General features: G+C 52.0%; 3 non-coding genes and 4 pseudogenes across 3 annotated transcripts; all 7 read left to right on the top strand.

Annotated features, from left to right (window-relative positions):
- Positions 1 to 2,057: 2,057 nt before the first annotated feature.
- Positions 2,058 to 2,230, top strand: LOC142791501 (U2 spliceosomal RNA; annotated as a pseudogene).
- Positions 2,231 to 2,834: 604 nt separating this feature from the next.
- On the top strand, positions 2,835 to 3,009 carry LOC142791495 (U2 spliceosomal RNA; annotated as a pseudogene).
- Positions 3,010 to 7,174: 4,165 nt separating this feature from the next.
- Positions 7,175 to 7,349, top strand: LOC142791468 (U2 spliceosomal RNA; annotated as a pseudogene).
- A 2,342-nt stretch (positions 7,350 to 9,691) lies between these two features.
- Positions 9,692 to 9,883, top strand: LOC142791449 (U2 spliceosomal RNA). The gene has a single exon (XR_012890230.1). It is a non-coding gene; the product is annotated as a U2 spliceosomal RNA (small nuclear RNA).
- A 2,342-nt stretch (positions 9,884 to 12,225) lies between these two features.
- On the top strand, positions 12,226 to 12,417 carry LOC142791450 (U2 spliceosomal RNA). Its single transcript, XR_012890231.1, has one exon. It is a non-coding gene; the product is annotated as a U2 spliceosomal RNA (small nuclear RNA).
- Positions 12,418 to 15,061: 2,644 nt separating this feature from the next.
- LOC142791483 (U2 spliceosomal RNA) lies at positions 15,062 to 15,240 on the top strand (annotated as a pseudogene).
- A 2,342-nt stretch (positions 15,241 to 17,582) lies between these two features.
- On the top strand, positions 17,583 to 17,774 carry LOC142791451 (U2 spliceosomal RNA). The gene has a single exon (XR_012890232.1). It is a non-coding gene; the product is annotated as a U2 spliceosomal RNA (small nuclear RNA).
- The last annotated feature ends 1,893 nt before the right edge of the window (positions 17,775 to 19,667 follow it).

Below are 19,667 nucleotides of genomic sequence, written 5' to 3' on the forward strand. Positions count from 1 at the left end.
CTACTCATATTAATAAAACTATTGAGGAAATTATCATTACTGTTTCGGAGGAAAGCTAGAAGTGTGTATACGATGTGTATGCATGTGCGATGTGTATGTATGTATGTGTGTAGAAGTGTGTATGTATGTGCCAAGCTATTTCCGCTTTTCGAATTCACCCGTTTCGCAACGAAAAATAAAAAAGCCTCTAGAAAATGGGGTTTGGTTGGTGTTTCTGTTTACAGTTGCAGTGGCAAGCGAAGGCATTTTTATTTCACATCTTCACGCGGCGTCTGAACCTGAAGACGCGTGCTCTCGCCACGTCTACGCATCTACACTATTCCCCATCACAAATTAAAATCGCAAAGAACGCCACAGGACCCACTCCGCACACACCTGCTGTACGGTGGAGCGGCAAAGCCCCGATGTGCTTTTCCTATGTCCACTGACCTTTGGGGTTTGACGTCCCAAAACCACCATATGATTATGGGAAAATTTCGACCACCTGGGGTTCTTTCACGTGCACCCTAATCTGAGCACAGGGAAATGCAGCCGCCGCGGCCGGGATTCGATCCCACCACCTGCGGGTCAGCAGCCGAGTACCTTACGGCCATCAGACCACCACGGCGGGCATCGCCTTGTTGATCAAACACTTCATTTCTGAACACCATCTCATACCAGCTCATCCACCGTTGGCTCTCGTTAATTACAACGAACATCCTCGCACGCTCACCTCAATGGAATTGCCAGTTGCTGGAAGTTCCAAGGAAATTGCGCACTAGACGTACGGACGCACCACGCACGTACCTGAAGCGACGTGGACCCCAGGACGCGTGAGATCACGCCCCGGGCGCGCTTTGCCTCCGTACCCACTCGTCACTCCTCACAGCTTCACTAAGCCGAGTATGTAGAAGTCGAAGAAGCAGAACAACAAACCAGCCAATCCCCCACAGTGGGTGTGAGCCACAAGTGAAGGTCAACAAAAACAAGCAACACCAGCGAGCGCAGTGACGAAGCTATCGTAATGGGGCGAAATAATCCACGAATATGGCTGCACGTTGACGCACGGTCGCATTTGTGCAACCACCCGTGTCTCCCGAAGACCGTCTGTCGCGAGTCTTCGACGAAAAGCGCAGGCGAGTACTTCTCCACTGATTTCCGCGACCACTTGACGACCGCCTTCGGCCGCCTCATGTCCGTCCGGCACGATCGACGGAGCGCCGCACCAGCGCCTCGTACACGCCACCATAGCACTCCTACCCCTCGGAATCAGCAAAACTCGGACGTTTTCGACCACGACAGACAGAACCTGCCGGCCCGTTGAACGCTTGAACGACATCGCAGCGGCAAGTCGCACACTCACGTTCCGTCACCCTCTGCCACATGATCCTTCATTCACCGGCTTCACAACCAACCCACGCGGTAGACGTTTCGCACGCATTCCCGGGTCTGCCTTTCACGGCAGGACCTTCGTCGACCTCGGTGCGGTGTTCCGACACGTCGGAACTTGCAAGGCATATGTTGAGCGTGCTGAAGCAGCCAAAGGCACCACCTTTTCACCTTTTTGCCGATGATTGTGGGCGTCGTTGCAGAGGCGTTGCTTGGGCAGCCGGCGTAGAAGCCATGTTGGATGGGTGACGTATTCACATTTTGCACAATCATTTTTTTTTTTTTTTCCTTCCAGACTTTGGTGCTCGAGTTGGACATGTACACTATGCATCAGTTTTTAAAACAAGTGCTGTAGCATCTCTCGCGACATGCCTGATAATGTTCGCCGGCAAGCATTTGGTGTGACGTCATGGGCGCATAGAGAGTACGCATGCAAGCAAGCACGCGTGGCTTCGACCTCTGGGAAAAAGAAGGTTTCAGTTTTAACATGTTTGTAAGCGAAACTAGAAACTTCAAGCGGACTGGGGATAAAAGCAATGCCGTGAAGCCAGCGCTGCCGCTGTCGGTGCACAATGCTGGTTGTGCATGGGTGGACGTCGGAATTGCTTTGCTACTGTTTGCCCGGCTTTTGGCCAGAACTAAGTACGAGGTGTGAAAGAATGGATTTTAATTACGTGCTAATGAATTGCATCGCTTCTCGGCCTTTTGGCTAAGATCAAAGTGTAGTATTCTCGGCCTTTTGGCTAAGATCAAAGTGTAGTCCTACCTCTCGGGACTACATTTTTGGCCTTTGGGCCGGGGTTGGATGCCCCCCCTTGAGGGGGGACAACCCTTTTCACTCTTTTTTTTTCTTTCTCCTCTCGCTTCTCTTTTCCCGCTTCCTTCTTACGCTTGCGGTGCATCCAAACCGGGTTCCTTCGGGAGCTGACTGGGCAGTTGCACCGCAACTTATACGTTCTTCCCCTGTCCTGAGGTCAGGGCGTGGGTCTGAACCCACCCCTGACCGCCTGGCCTCTCCAGCAGGACTGTCTGGGGTCTTTGGACCCGCGAAGGTGTTATGCCTGCGGGATCCACTTGCGGCCTCTCTTCGGGGTGCGGCAGCAGGGGAGTGACGCTCCGCGGTGGGCAAAAGGCTCACCCCGCTATCACCGCTGTATTGAGCTATAAGCTCTGGGGTCGCTTGCTTAGCTGGCGGGTGGTCGCCCAAGGCGGCCTTCCCGACTAAGCCCAGGGTACCCCGGCCCTGGGTGGACGTGCAGCCCAGCCCCTGCTCTGCCGGCCTGCTCCAATGCAGCTCCACCATGGCTCTAAGCCATGGCGACTGGCCAAGCCCTTTGGTGAGAAAGGGTGGACGCTGGGGCAGCCGGTAGGGCGCCGCACCCTTGGTCAGGCCCGGTGGTCCCGGAGGTCCGGGCGGCCTTTGATCGGGCCAGCAAGGCCGAGACTTCTACTTCCTCTCTTGTGTGCTGCCTCTTTTGACAACCTCACTCTGTTCTTATCAGCTTAATATCTGATACGGATCCTATTTGGATCCAAGATATTAAACTTATTTTTGTGATGCGGCGGAGTGCTTGAAGCTTGCTTCACCTCCGCCACGGGTTGGCCCGGTATTGCACTACCTCCGGGATCGGCCCACTCACCCCCTGCGGGGTGAGTTCGACAATAAATTCAATGATAGAAGGAGTGTTCGGATTTACCCATGATACCGGGGTAAACGGCGTGGGTGCGTCGAGTGTCCGAGACGGTGGCGGCACGCCGCCCCGGCTGACGCGGTATTCGCGTGCAGGGAGTGCGCTAGCTGTGTTTACACTTACGATTGCTCTGGGAAAATAAATGTTTCCGTGTGTATTTCATATATGGAGGGTCTCTTTTATTTTGTTATGTTCACACGTACATACTCAAGTTTCTTATTTTTTTTAACATTCCTACTCATATTAATAAAACTATTGAGGAAATTATCATTACTGTTTCGGAGGAAAGCTAGAAGTGTGTATACGATGTGTATGCATGTGCGATGTGTATGTATGTATGTGTGTAGAAGTGTGTATGTATGTGCCAAGCTATTTCCGCTTTTCGAATTCACCCGTTTCGCAACGAAAAATAAAAAAGCCTCTAGAAAATGGGGTTTGGTTGGTGTTTCTGTTTACAGTTGCAGTGGCAAGCGAAGGCATTTTTATTTCACATCTTCACGCGGCGTCTGAACCTGAAGACGCGTGCTCTCGCCACGTCTACGCATCTACACTATTCCCCATCACAAATTAAAATCGCAAAGAACGCCACAGGACCCACTCCGCACACACCTGCTGTACGGTGGAGCGGCAAAGCCCCGATGTGCTTTTCCTATGTCCACTGACCTTTGGGGTTTGACGTCCCAAAACCACCATATGATTATGGGAAAATTTCGACCACCTGGGGTTCTTTCACGTGCACCCTAATCTGAGCACAGGGAAATGCAGCCGCCGCGGCCGGGATTCGATCCCACCACCTGCGGGTCAGCAGCCGAGTACCTTACGGCCATCAGACCACCACGGCGGGCATCGCCTTGTTGATCAAACACTTCATTTCTGAACACCATCTCATACCAGCTCATCCACCGTTGGCTCTCGTTAATTACAACGAACATCCTCGCACGCTCACCTCAATGGAATTGCCAGTTGCTGGAAGTTCCAAGGAAATTGCGCACTAGACGTACGGACGCACCACGCACGTACCTGAAGCGACGTGGACCCCAGGACGCGTGAGATCACGCCCCGGGCGCGCTTTGCCTCCGTACCCACTCGTCACTCCTCACAGCTTCACTAAGCCGAGTATGTAGAAGTCGAAGAAGCAGAACAACAAACCAGCCAATCCCCCACAGTGGGTGTGAGCCACAAGTGAAGGTCAACAAAAACAAGCAACACCAGCGAGCGCAGTGACGAAGCTATCGTAATGGGGCGAAATAATCCACGAATATGGCTGCACGTTGACGCACGGTCGCATTTGTGCAACCACCCGTGTCTCCCGAAGACCGTCTGTCGCGAGTCTTCGACGAAAAGCGCAGGCGAGTACTTCTCCACTGATTTCCGCGACCACTTGACGACCGCCTTCGGCCGCCTCATGTCCGTCCGGCACGATCGACGGAGCGCCGCACCAGCGCCTCGTACACGCCACCATAGCACTCCTACCCCTCGGAATCAGCAAAACTCGGACGTTTTCGACCACGACAGACAGAACCTGCCGGCCCGTTGAACGCTTGAACGACATCGCAGCGGCAAGTCGCACACTCACGTTCCGTCACCCTCTGCCACATGATCCTTCATTCACCGGCTTCACAACCAACCCACGCGGTAGACGTTTCGCACGCATTCCCGGGTCTGCCTTTCACGGCAGGACCTTCGTCGACCTCGGTGCGGTGTTCCGACACGTCGGAACTTGCAAGGCATATGTTGAGCGTGCTGAAGCAGCCAAAGGCACCACCTTTTCACCTTTTTGCCGATGATTGTGGGCGTCGTTGCAGAGGCGTTGCTTGGGCAGCCGGCGTAGAAGCCATGTTGGATGGGTGACGTATTCACATTTTGCACAATCATTTTTTTTTTTTTTTTTCCTTCCAGACTTTGGTGCTCGAGTTGGACATGTACACTATGCATCAGTTTTTAAAACAAGTGCTGTAGCATCTCTCGCGACATGCCTGATAATGTTCGCCGGCAAGCATTTGGTGTGACGTCATGGGCGCATAGAGAGTACGCATGCAAGCAAGCACGCGTGGCTTCGACCTCTGGGAAAAAGAAGGTTTCAGTTTTAACATGTTTGTAAGCGAAACTAGAAACTTCAAGCGGACTGGGGATAAAAGCAATGCCGTGAAGCCAGCGCTGCCGCTGTCGGTGCACAATGCTGGTTGTGCATGGGTGGACGTCGGAATTGCTTTGCTACTGTTTGCCCGGCTTTTGGCCAGAACTAAGTACGAGGTGTGAAAGAATGGATTTTAATTACGTGCTAATGAATTGCATCGCTTCTCGGCCTTTTGGCTAAGATCAAAGTGTAGCTCCACGACAGCTACCTTCCAATACACAAGAGGGATAAGGCAGGGGTGCCCACTCGGCCCGACCCTCTTTGTACTCTCGATAGAGCCGCTACTCTCGTCTCTTGCCAGCGATGCGCACATCCGAGGCCTCCCCCTCACAGGATCAGCGGACTTGAAAGTGCTCGCGTACGCCGACGACATCTCCCTTTTTGTCAGGGACCCTAGTAGCCTCGACCGTTTTCGCCAGGTCTTTGCATCCTACGCCCTCGCATCAGGAGCGCAGTTGAACGAGGGAAAGTGCAAGGCACTCCTATTCGGCCATTTCCCGGCGCACGCGATCGGCAACTACGAGGCGGTGAGCACAGTGAAGGTCCTTGGTATATACTTTTCCTGTGAAGGAGTTGCGGCCTCGACGTGGTCCCGAGTCCTCGAAAGGGCTGAACAAGTGTCAGAGCGCGCAGACCTGCGAGGCCTGACGCTTAGAGAGAAAGCCGTAGCGGTCAAGACAAGCATTTGCGCCCTAGCCTCGCATGCGAGCCGAGTGGCGGTGATGCCCGCAAGAGCAGTAAGCCAGCTGTCTAAGCTCATAAACGCATACATGTGGGACGGGAAACCGCCACCGGTGAAACAAAACATGCTGCAACTGGCAACGTCTGAAGGGGGTCTCGGTCTCCCGCATGTTCTGACCGTAAGTAGGGTCCTGGCCCTGAAAACCGCCCGCATGCTCGTGCGCGCGAGCGATTACTTGGGTCGCAACTTACTACTGTACTGGAGCGGAGTGAGGCATGACTGGTTGGATGCAGGCCGTCACACCGGACCCTTTGCGGAGGAGCCTGCGCCCTTCTATAAAACGGCATCTGCGACGTGGCGCATGTTGCAAAAAGAAGTGCCTGACGGCGACGTGGACGAGGACCCGCCAGCGCGCATCGTCGAAGCTATCACGCTGGAACAGTTGAGCGACTCGGACCGGAAACGCGCTGAGCGCGCGAGGCGCGAACTGAACTCGCTTCGCTGCGGCACCCCCCGTGATGCACACGACTTTCTGGTGAAAAAGGCCTGGGCTGTGCTCCCCACCAGAGAACGCCTCAACAAATTTGGAATTGTCCCAGATGCACGCTGCCCTAACTGCCGCGCAGTGGAAACGCAGGATCACGCGCTTTTTCAGTGTATCTCGGTGAAACCCGTGTGGCGGATGGTAGCCCATTCCTTTGGTATCCGGCCCCCTCCTTACCACAAGCGCAACAAGGGTGCCTTTGCCCAACTGGTGCTTGTTTACACATTGCTGGCTATCTGGCAAAGGCGCTCATTAGCAGAGGCGCGCAGGAAGCCTGTGCGAGCCGCGTTCCCGACCGTCTCGCGCATAAGGCGGCTGTTATGGGCTCACCTATCGGGCGAACTCGAGGCCAGCGGCGAGGAGTGCTTCCTCCGACGCTGGCATACCAAATTCTTTTTTGTAAGAGAGGGCAAGCTTCACGCCCCCCTGATAAGCCATTAACCCCCCCCCCCCCTCCTTTTCTTCCTCAATTCTTTGTTACAAGAGCTAAGGGAAAGCAACGCTGTAAATATGTAAATATCTTAGTGTGTTCCATTCATGTATATATGTGGTGTGTGTAGTGCTTATTCAGGCGTACAGAAGCATGTGCGCATAGCAAGTTTGTACATAGTGTATATAGTTCATCAAGCGTTTTGTCTCTTACGTCAATGAATGTGTATTTATTTACGCCCCTTTTGAACTGTATCCGGCCAAAATATGGCTGCGTATTGTGTACGTATAATGATGTGATTGTTTACTCAGTTGGAAGTGAATAAACTTCTCTTTGATGTAGTATCTGTTCTTATCAGCTTAATATCTGATACGGATCCTATTTGGATCCAAGATATTAAACTTATTTTTGTGATGCGGCGGAGTGCTTGAAGCTTGCTTCACCTCCGCCACGGGTTGGCCCGGTATTGCACTACCTCCGGGATCGGCCCACTCACCCCCTGCGGGGTGAGTTCGACAATAAATTCAATGATAGAAGGAGTGTTCGGATTTACCCATGATACCGGGGTAAACGGCGTGGGTGCGTCGAGTGTCCGAGACGGTGGCGGCACGCCGCCCCGGCTGACGCGGTATTCGCGTGCAGGGAGTGCGCTAGCTGTGTTTACACTTACGATTGCTCTGGGAAAATAAATGTTTCCGTGTGTATTTCATATATGGAGGGTCTCTTTTATTTTGTTATGTTCACACGTACATACTCAAGTTTCTTATTTTTTTTAACATTCCTACTCATATTAATAAAACTATTGAGGAAATTATCATTACTGTTTCGGAGGAAAGCTAGAAGTGTGTATACGATGTGTATGCATGTGCGATGTGTATGTATGTATGTGTGTAGAAGTGTGTATGTATGTGCCAAGCTATTTCCGCTTTTCGAATTCACCCGTTTCGCAACGAAAAATAAAAAAGCCTCTAGAAAATGGGGTTTGGTTGGTGTTTCTGTTTACAGTTGCAGTGGCAAGCGAAGGCATTTTTATTTCACATCTTCACGCGGCGTCTGAACCTGAAGACGCGTGCTCTCGCCACGTCTACGCATCTACACTATTCCCCATCACAAATTAAAATCGCAAAGAACGCCACAGGACCCACTCCGCACACACCTGCTGTACGGTGGAGCGGCAAAGCCCCGATGTGCTTTTCCTATGTCCACTGACCTTTGGGGTTTGACGTCCCAAAACCACCATATGATTATGGGAAAATTTCGACCACCTGGGGTTCTTTCACGTGCACCCTAATCTGAGCACAGGGAAATGCAGCCGCCGCGGCCGGGATTCGATCCCACCACCTGCGGGTCAGCAGCCGAGTACCTTACGGCCATCAGACCACCACGGCGGGCATCGCCTTGTTGATCAAACACTTCATTTCTGAACACCATCTCATACCAGCTCATCCACCGTTGGCTCTCGTTAATTACAACGAACATCCTCGCACGCTCACCTCAATGGAATTGCCAGTTGCTGGAAGTTCCAAGGAAATTGCGCACTAGACGTACGGACGCACCACGCACGTACCTGAAGCGACGTGGACCCCAGGACGCGTGAGATCACGCCCCGGGCGCGCTTTGCCTCCGTACCCACTCGTCACTCCTCACAGCTTCACTAAGCCGAGTATGTAGAAGTCGAAGAAGCAGAACAACAAACCAGCCAATCCCCCACAGTGGGTGTGAGCCACAAGTGAAGGTCAACAAAAACAAGCAACACCAGCGAGCGCAGTGACGAAGCTATCGTAATGGGGCGAAATAATCCACGAATATGGCTGCACGTTGACGCACGGTCGCATTTGTGCAACCACCCGTGTCTCCCGAAGACCGTCTGTCGCGAGTCTTCGACGAAAAGCGCAGGCGAGTACTTCTCCACTGATTTCCGCGACCACTTGACGACCGCCTTCGGCCGCCTCATGTCCGTCCGGCACGATCGACGGAGCGCCGCACCAGCGCCTCGTACACGCCACCATAGCACTCCTACCCCTCGGAATCAGCAAAACTCGGACGTTTTCGACCACGACAGACAGAACCTGCCGGCCCGTTGAACGCTTGAACGACATCGCAGCGGCAAGTCGCACACTCACGTTCCGTCACCCTCTGCCACATGATCCTTCATTCACCGGCTTCACAACCAACCCACGCGGTAGACGTTTCGCACGCATTCCCGGGTCTGCCTTTCACGGCAGGACCTTCGTCGACCTCGGTGCGGTGTTCCGACACGTCGGAACTTGCAAGGCATATGTTGAGCGTGCTGAAGCAGCCAAAGGCACCACCTTTTCACCTTTTTGCCGATGATTGTGGGCGTCGTTGCAGAGGCGTTGCTTGGGCAGCCGGCGTAGAAGCCATGTTGGATGGGTGACGTATTCACATTTTGCACAATCATTTTTTTTTTTTTTTTCCTTCCAGACTTTGGTGCTCGAGTTGGACATGTACACTATGCATCAGTTTTTAAAACAAGTGCTGTAGCATCTCTCGCGACATGCCTGATAATGTTCGCCGGCAAGCATTTGGTGTGACGTCATGGGCGCATAGAGAGTACGCATGCAAGCAAGCACGCGTGGCTTCGACCTCTGGGAAAAAGAAGGTTTCAGTTTTAACATGTTTGTAAGCGAAACTAGAAACTTCAAGCGGACTGGGGATAAAAGCAATGCCGTGAAGCCAGCGCTGCCGCTGTCGGTGCACAATGCTGGTTGTGCATGGGTGGACGTCGGAATTGCTTTGCTACTGTTTGCCCGGCTTTTGGCCAGAACTAAGTACGAGGTGTGAAAGAATGGATTTTAATTACGTGCTAATGAATTGCATCGCTTCTCGGCCTTTTGGCTAAGATCAAAGTGTAGTATCTGTTCTTATCAGCTTAATATCTGATACGGATCCTATTTGGATCCAAGATATTAAACTTATTTTTGTGATGCGGCGGAGTGCTTGAAGCTTGCTTCACCTCCGCCACGGGTTGGCCCGGTATTGCACTACCTCCGGGATCGGCCCACTCACCCCCTGCGGGGTGAGTTCGACAATAAATTCAATGATAGAAGGAGTGTTCGGATTTACCCATGATACCGGGGTAAACGGCGTGGGTGCGTCGAGTGTCCGAGACGGTGGCGGCACGCCGCCCCGGCTGACGCGGTATTCGCGTGCAGGGAGTGCGCTAGCTGTGTTTACACTTACGATTGCTCTGGGAAAATAAATGTTTCCGTGTGTATTTCATATATGGAGGGTCTCTTTTATTTTGTTATGTTCACACGTACATACTCAAGTTTCTTATTTTTTTTAACATTTCTACTCATATTAATAAAACTATTGAGGAAATTATCATTACTGTTTCGGAGGAAAGCTAGAAGTGTGTATACGATGTGTATGCATGTGCGATGTGTATGTATGTATGTGTGTAGAAGTGTGTATGTATGTGCCAAGCTATTTCCGCTTTTCGAATTCACCCGTTTCGCAACGAAAAATAAAAAAGCCTCTAGAAAATGGGGTTTGGTTGGTGTTTCTGTTTACAGTTGCAGTGGCAAGCGAAGGCATTTTTATTTCACATCTTCACGCGGCGTCTGAACCTGAAGACGCGTGCTCTCGCCACGTCTACGCATCTACACTATTCCCCATCACAAATTAAAATCGCAAAGAACGCCACAGGACCCACTCCGCACACACCTGCTGTACGGTGGAGCGGCAAAGCCCCGATGTGCTTTTCCTATGTCCACTGACCTTTGGGGTTTGACGTCCCAAAACCACCATATGATTATGGGAAAATTTCGACCACCTGGGGTTCTTTCACGTGCACCCTAATCTGAGCACAGGGAAATGCAGCCGCCGCGGCCGGGATTCGATCCCACCACCTGCGGGTCAGCAGCCGAGTACCTTACGGCCATCAGACCACCACGGCGGGCATCGCCTTGTTGATCAAACACTTCATTTCTGAACACCATCTCATACCAGCTCATCCACCGTTGGCTCTCGTTAATTACAACGAACATCCTCGCACGCTCACCTCAATGGAATTGCCAGTTGCTGGAAGTTCCAAGGAAATTGCGCACTAGACGTACGGACGCACCACGCACGTACCTGAAGCGACGTGGACCCCAGGACGCGTGAGATCACGCCCCGGGCGCGCTTTGCCTCCGTACCCACTCGTCACTCCTCACAGCTTCACTAAGCCGAGTATGTAGAAGTCGAAGAAGCAGAACAACAAACCAGCCAATCCCCCACAGTGGGTGTGAGCCACAAGTGAAGGTCAACAAAAACAAGCAACACCAGCGAGCGCAGTGACGAAGCTATCGTAATGGGGCGAAATAATCCACGAATATGGCTGCACGTTGACGCACGGTCGCATTTGTGCAACCACCCGTGTCTCCCGAAGACCGTCTGTCGCGAGTCTTCGACGAAAAGCGCAGGCGAGTACTTCTCCACTGATTTCCGCGACCACTTGACGACCGCCTTCGGCCGCCTCATGTCCGTCCGGCACGATCGACGGAGCGCCGCACCAGCGCCTCGTACACGCCACCATAGCACTCCTACCCCTCGGAATCAGCAAAACTCGGACGTTTTCGACCACGACAGACAGAACCTGCCGGCCCGTTGAACGCTTGAACGACATCGCAGCGGCAAGTCGCACACTCACGTTCCGTCACCCTCTGCCACATGATCCTTCATTCACCGGCTTCACAACCAACCCACGCGGTAGACGTTTCGCACGCATTCCCGGGTCTGCCTTTCACGGCAGGACCTTCGTCGACCTCGGTGCGGTGTTCCGACACGTCGGAACTTGCAAGGCATATGTTGAGCGTGCTGAAGCAGCCAAAGGCACCACCTTTTCACCTTTTTGCCGATGATTGTGGGCGTCGTTGCAGAGGCGTTGCTTGGGCAGCCGGCGTAGAAGCCATGTTGGATGGGTGACGTATTCACATTTTGCACAATCATTTTTTTTTTTTTTTTCCTTCCAGACTTTGGTGCTCGAGTTGGACATGTACACTATGCATCAGTTTTTAAAACAAGTGCTGTAGCATCTCTCGCGACATGCCTGATAATGTTCGCCGGCAAGCATTTGGTGTGACGTCATGGGCGCATAGAGAGTACGCATGCAAGCAAGCACGCGTGGCTTCGACCTCTGGGAAAAAGAAGGTTTCAGTTTTAACATGTTTGTAAGCGAAACTAGAAACTTCAAGCGGACTGGGGATAAAAGCAATGCCGTGAAGCCAGCGCTGCCGCTGTCGGTGCACAATGCTGGTTGTGCATGGGTGGACGTCGGAATTGCTTTGCTACTGTTTGCCCGGCTTTTGGCCAGAACTAAGTACGAGGTGTGAAAGAATGGATTTTAATTACGTGCTAATGAATTGCATCGCTTCTCGGCCTTTTGGCTAAGATCAAAGTGTAGTATCTGTTCTTATCAGCTTAATATCTGATACGGATCCTATTTGGATCCAAGATATTAAACTTATTTTTGTGATGCGGCGGAGTGCTTGAAGCTTGCTTCACCTCCGCCACGGGTTGGCCCGGTATTGCACTACCTCCGGGATCGGCCCACTCACCCCCTGCGGGGTGAGTTCGACAATAAATTCAATGATAGAAGGAGTGTTCGGATTTACCCATGATACCGGGGTAAACGGCGTGGGTGCGTCGAGTGTCCGAGACGGTGGCGGCACGCCGCCCCGGCTGACGCGGTATTCGCGTGCAGGGAGTGCGCTAGCTGTGTTTACACTTACGATTGCTCTGGGAAAATAAATGTTTCCGTGTGTATTTCATATATGGAGGGTCTCTTTTATTTTGTTATGTTCACACGTACATACTCAAGTTTCTTATTTTTTTTAACATTCCTACTCATATTAATAAAACTATTGAGGAAATTATCATTACTGTTTCGGAGGAAAGCTAGAAGTGTGTATACGATGTGTATGCATGTGCGATGTGTATGTATGTATGTGTGTAGAAGTGTGTATGTATGTGCCAAGCTATTTCCGCTTTTCGAATTCACCCGTTTCGCAACGAAAAATAAAAAAGCCTCTAGAAAATGGGGTTTGGTTGGTGTTTCTGTTTACAGTTGCAGTGGCAAGCGAAGGCATTTTTATTTCACATCTTCACGCGGCGTCTGAACCTGAAGACGCGTGCTCTCGCCACGTCTACGCATCTACACTATTCCCCATCACAAATTAAAATCGCAAAGAACGCCACAGGACCCACTCCGCACACACCTGCTGTACGGTGGAGCGGCAAAGCCCCGATGTGCTTTTCCTATGTCCACTGACCTTTGGGGTTTGACGTCCCAAAACCACCATATGATTATGGGAAAATTTCGACCACCTGGGGTTCTTTCACGTGCACCCTAATCTGAGCACAGGGAAATGCAGCCGCCGCGGCCGGGATTCGATCCCACCACCTGCGGGTCAGCAGCCGAGTACCTTACGGCCATCAGACCACCACGGCGGGCATCGCCTTGTTGATCAAACACTTCATTTCTGAACACCATCTCATACCAGCTCATCCACCGTTGGCTCTCGTTAATTACAACGAACATCCTCGCACGCTCACCTCAATGGAATTGCCAGTTGCTGGAAGTTCCAAGGAAATTGCGCACTAGACGTACGGACGCACCACGCACGTACCTGAAGCGACGTGGACCCCAGGACGCGTGAGATCACGCCCCGGGCGCGCTTTGCCTCCGTACCCACTCGTCACTCCTCACAGCTTCACTAAGCCGAGTATGTAGAAGTCGAAGAAGCAGAACAACAAACCAGCCAATCCCCCACAGTGGGTGTGAGCCACAAGTGAAGGTCAACAAAAACAAGCAACACCAGCGAGCGCAGTGACGAAGCTATCGTAATGGGGCGAAATAATCCACGAATATGGCTGCACGTTGACGCACGGTCGCATTTGTGCAACCACCCGTGTCTCCCGAAGACCGTCTGTCGCGAGTCTTCGACGAAAAGCGCAGGCGAGTACTTCTCCACTGATTTCCGCGACCACTTGACGACCGCCTTCGGCCGCCTCATGTCCGTCCGGCACGATCGACGGAGCGCCGCACCAGCGCCTCGTACACGCCACCATAGCACTCCTACCCCTCGGAATCAGCAAAACTCGGACGTTTTCGACCACGACAGACAGAACCTGCCGGCCCGTTGAACGCTTGAACGACATCGCAGCGGCAAGTCGCACACTCACGTTCCGTCACCCTCTGCCACATGATCCTTCATTCACCGGCTTCACAACCAACCCACGCGGTAGACGTTTCGCACGCATTCCCGGGTCTGCCTTTCACGGCAGGACCTTCGTCGACCTCGGTGCGGTGTTCCGACACGTCGGAACTTGCAAGGCATATGTTGAGCGTGCTGAAGCAGCCAAAGGCACCACCTTTTCACCTTTTTGCCGATGATTGTGGGCGTCGTTGCAGAGGCGTTGCTTGGGCAGCCGGCGTAGAAGCCATGTTGGATGGGTGACGTGTTCACATTTTGCACAATCATTTTTTTTTTTTTTTTCCTTCCAGACTTTGGTGCTCGAGTTGGACATGTACACTATGCATCAGTTTTTAAAACAAGTGCTGTAGCATCTCTCGCGACATGCCTGATAATGTTCGCCGGCAAGCATTTGGTGTGACGTCATGGGCGCATAGAGAGTACGCATGCAAGCAAGCACGCGTGGCTTCGACCTCTGGGAAAAAGAAGGTTTCAGTTTTAACATGTTTGTAAGCGAAACTAGAAACTTCAAGCGGACTGGGGATAAAAGCAATGCCGTGAAGCCAGCGCTGCCGCTGTCGGTGCACAATGCTGGTTGTGCATGGGTGGACGTCGGAATTGCTTTGCTACTGTTTGCCCGGCTTTTGGCCAGAACTAAGTACGAGGTGTGAAAGAATGGATTTTAATTACGTGCTAATGAATTGCATCGCTTCTCGGCCTTTTGGCTAAGATCAAAGTGTAGCGACCATTGCAGCTTCTCGGGAAGTGTACTGCGCACACGTGGCTATAAAGTGACTGTCACTCGCTGGGCCACGTGCTGACAAAGTCACCCTCCCAAAGACATCGCAAAAATAAGAGGTGATACTACACGACACACGCCCCTTTCACTTTTTCTCCCCTGCTATTTCCTATTTTCACCTTCTCTATACACAGTTCACGATACACCACCTTCTTCCTTTCTGGTTGAAGGAACAAAAAATGAGAACAAGTTTTTCCTTTTCGGTCAGAAATGTTCCTAACATTTTTGAAAACCTCTGTTCTTATCAGCTTAATATCTGATACGGATCCTATTTGGATCCAAGATATTAAACTTATTTTTGTGATGCGGCGGAGTGCTTGAAGCTTGCTTCACCTCCGCCACGGGTTGGCCCGGTATTGCACTACCTCCGGGATCGGCCCACTCACCCCCTGCGGGGTGAGTTCGACAATAAATTCAATGATAGAAGGAGTGTTCGGATTTACCCATGATACCGGGGTAAACGGCGTGGGTGCGTCGAGTGTCCGAGACGGTGGCGGCACGCCGCCCCGGCTGACGCGGTATTCGCGTGCAGGGAGTGCGCTAGCTGTGTTTACACTTACGATTGCTCTGGGAAAATAAATGTTTCCGTGTGTATTTCATATATGGAGGGTCTCTTTTATTTTGTTATGTTCACACGTACATACTCAAGTTTCTTATTTTTTTTAACATTCCTACTCATATTAATAAAACTATTGAGGAAATTATCATTACTGTTTCGGAGGAAAGCTAGAAGTGTGTATACGATGTGTATGCATGTGCGATGTGTATGTATGTATGTGTGTAGAAGTGTGTATGTATGTGCCAAGCTATTTCCGCTTTTCGAATTCACCCGTTTCGCAACGAAAAATAAAAAAGCCTCTAGAAAATGGGGTTTGGTTGGTGTTTCTGTTTACAGTTGCAGTGGCAAGCGAAGGCATTTTTATTTCACATCTTCACGCGGCGTCTGAACCTGAAGACGCGTGCTCTCGCCACGTCTACGCATCTACACTATTCCCCATCACAAATTAAAATCGCAAAGAACGCCACAGGACCCACTCCGCACACACCTGCTGTACGGTGGAGCGGCAAAGCCCCGATGTGCTTTTCCTATGTCCACTGACCTTTGGGGTTTGACGTCCCAAAACCACCATATGATTATGGGAAAATTTCGACCACCTGGGGTTCTTTCACGTGCACCCTAATCTGAGCACAGGGAAATGCAGCCGCCGCGGCCGGGATTCGATCCCACCACCTGCGGGTCAGCAGCCGAGTACCTTACGGCCATCAGACCACCACGGCGGGCATCGCCTTGTTGATCAAACACTTCATTTCTGAACACCATCTCATACCAGCTCATCCACCGTTGGCTCTCGTTAATTACAACGAACATCCTCGCACGCTCACCTCAATGGAATTGCCAGTTGCTGGAAGTTCCAAGGAAATTGCGCACTAGACGTACGGACGCACCACGCACGTACCTGAAGCGACGTGGACCCCAGGACGCGTGAGATCACGCCCCGGGCGCGCTTTGCCTCCGTACCCACTCGTCACTCCTCACAGCTTCACTAAGCCGAGTATGTAGAAGTCGAAGAAGCAGAACAACAAACCAGCCAATCCCCCACAGTGGGTGTGAGCCACAAGTGAAGGTCAACAAAAACAAGCAACACCAGCGAGCGCAGTGACGAAGCTATCGTAATGGGGCGAAATAATCCACGAATATGGCTGCACGTTGACGCACGGTCGCATTTGTGCAACCACCCGTGTCTCCCGAAGACCGTCTGTCGCGAGTCTTCGACGAAAAGCGCAGGCGAGTACTTCTCCACTGATTTCCGCGACCACTTGACGACCGCCTTCGGCCGCCTCATGTCCGTCCGGCACGATCGACGGAGCGCCGCACCAGCGCCTCGTACACGCCACCATAGCACTCCTACCCCTCGGAATCAGCAAAACTCGGACGTTTTCGACCACGACAGACAGAACCTGCCGGCCCGTTGAACGCTTGAACGACATCGCAGCGGCAAGTCGCACACTCACGTTCCGTCACCCTCTGCCACATGATCCTTCATTCACCGGCTTCACAACCAACCCACGCGGTAGACGTTTCGCACGCATTCCCGGGTCTGCCTTTCACGGCAGGACCTTCGTCGACCTCGGTGCGGTGTTCCGACACGTCGGAACTTGCAAGGCATATGTTGAGCGTGCTGAAGCAGCCAAAGGCACCACCTTTTCACCTTTTTGCCGATGATTGTGGGCGTCGTTGCAGAGGCGTTGCTTGGGCAGCCGGCGTAGAAGCCATGTTGGATGGGTGACGTATTCACATTTTGCACAATCATTTTTTTTTTTTTTTTCCTTCCAGACTTTGGTGCTCGAGTTGGACATGTACACTATGCATCAGTTTTTAAAACAAGTGCTGTAGCATCTCTCGCGACATGCCTGATAATGTTCGCCGGCAAGCATTTGGTGTGACGTCATGGGCGCATAGAGAGTACGCATGCAAGCAAGCACGCGTGGCTTCGACCTCTGGGAAAAAGAAGGTTTCAGTTTTAACATGTTTGTAAGCGAAACTAGAAACTTCAAGCGGACTGGGGATAAAAGCAATGCCGTGAAGCCAGCGCTGCCGCTGTCGGTGCACAATGCTGGTTGTGCATGGGTGGACGTCGGAATTGCTTTGCTACTGTTTGCCCGGCTTTTGGCCAGAACTAAGTACGAGGTGTGAAAGAATGGATTTTAATTACGTGCTAATGAATTGCATCGCTTCTCGGCCTTTTGGCTAAGATCAAAGTGTAGTATCTGTTCTTATCAGCTTAATATCTGATACGGATCCTATTTGGATCCAAGATATTAAACTTATTTTTGTGATGCGGCGGAGTGCTTGAAGCTTGCTTCACCTCCGCCACGGGTTGGCCCGGTATTGCACTACCTCCGGGATCGGCCCACTCACCCCCTGCGGGGTGAGTTCGACAATAAATTCAATGATAGAAGGAGTGTTCGGATTTACCCATGATACCGGGGTAAACGGCGTGGGTGCGTCGAGTGTCCGAGACGGTGGCGGCACGCCGCCCCGGCTGACGCGGTATTCGCGTGCAGGGAGTGCGCTAGCTGTGTTTACACTTACGATTGCTCTGGGAAAATAAATGTTTCCGTGTGTATTTCATATATGGAGGGTCTCTTTTATTTTGTTATGTTCACACGTACATACTCAAGTTTCTTATTTTTTTTAACATTCCTACTCATATTAATAAAACTATTGAGGAAATTATCATTACTGTTTCGGAGGAAAGCTAGAAGTGTGTATACGATGTGTATGCATGTGCGATGTGTATGTATGTATGTGTGTAGAAGTGTGTATGTATGTGCCAAGCTATTTCCGCTTTTCGAATTCACCCGTTTCGCAACGAAAAATAAAAAAGCCTCTAGAAAATGGGGTTTGGTTGGTGTTTCTGTTTACAGTTGCAGTGGCAAGCGAAGGCATTTTTATTTCACATCTTCACGCGGCGTCTGAACCTGAAGACGCGTGCTCTCGCCACGTCTACGCATCTACACTATTCCCCATCACAAATTAAAATCGCAAAGAACGCCACAGGACCCACTCCGCACACACCTGCTGTACGGTGGAGCGGCAAAGCCCCGATGTGCTTTTCCTATGTCCACTGACCTTTGGGGTTTGACGTCCCAAAACCACCATATGATTATGGGAAAATTTCGACCACCTGGGGTTCTTTCACGTGCACCCTAATCTGAGCACAGGGAAATGCAGCCGCCGCGGCCGGGATTCGATCCCACCACCTGCGGGTCAGCAGCCGAGTACCTTACGGCCATCAGACCACCACGGCGGGCATCGCCTTGTTGATCAAACACTTCATTTCTGAACACCATCTCATACCAGCTCATCCACCGTTGGCTCTCGTTAATTACAACGAACATCCTCGCACGCTCACCTCAATGGAATTGCCAGTTGCTGGAAGTTCCAAGGAAATTGCGCACTAGACGTACGGACGCACCACGCACGTACCTGAAGCGACGTGGACCCCAGGACGCGTGAGATCACGCCCCGGGCGCGCTTTGCCTCCGTACCCACTCGTCACTCCTCACAGCTTCACTAAGCCGAGTATGTAGAAGTCGAAGAAGCAGAACAACAAACCAGCCAATCCCCCACAGTGGGTGTGAGCCACAAGTGAAGGTCAACAAAAACAAGCAACACCAGCGAGCGCAGTGACGAAGCTATCGTAATGGGGCGAAATAATCCACGAATATGGCTGCACGTTGACGCACGGTCGCATTTGTGCAACCACCCGTGTCTCCCGAAGACCGTCTGTCGCGAGTCTTCGACGAAAAGCGCAGGCGAGTACTTCTCCACTGATTTCCGCGACCACTTGACGACCGCCTTCGGCCGCCTCATGTCCGTCCGGCACGATCGACGGAGCGCCGCACCAGCGCCTCGTACACGCCACCATAGCACTCCTACCCCTCGGAATCAGCAAAACTCGGACGTTTTCGACCACGACAGACAGAACCTGCCGGCCCGTTGAACGCTTGAACGACATCGCAGCGGCAAGTCGCACACTCACGTTCCGTCACCCTCTGCCACATGATCCTTCATTCACCGGCTTCACAACCAACCCACGCGGTAGACGTTTCGCACGCATTCCCGGGTCTGCCTTTCACGGCAGGACCTTCGTCGACCTCGGTGCGGTGTTCCGACACGTCGGAACTTGCAAGGCATATGTTGAGCGTGCTGAAGCAGCCAAAGGCACCACCTTTTCACCTTTTTGCCGATGATTGTGGGCGTCGTTGCAGAGGCGTTGCTTGGGCAGCCGGCGTAGAAGCCATGTTGG

Source organism: Rhipicephalus microplus, unplaced genomic scaffold (assembly GCF_043290135.1).
Source record: "Rhipicephalus microplus isolate Deutch F79 unplaced genomic scaffold, USDA_Rmic scaffold_168, whole genome shotgun sequence".
Lineage (NCBI taxonomy): Eukaryota > Metazoa > Arthropoda > Arachnida > Ixodida > Ixodidae > Rhipicephalus > Rhipicephalus microplus.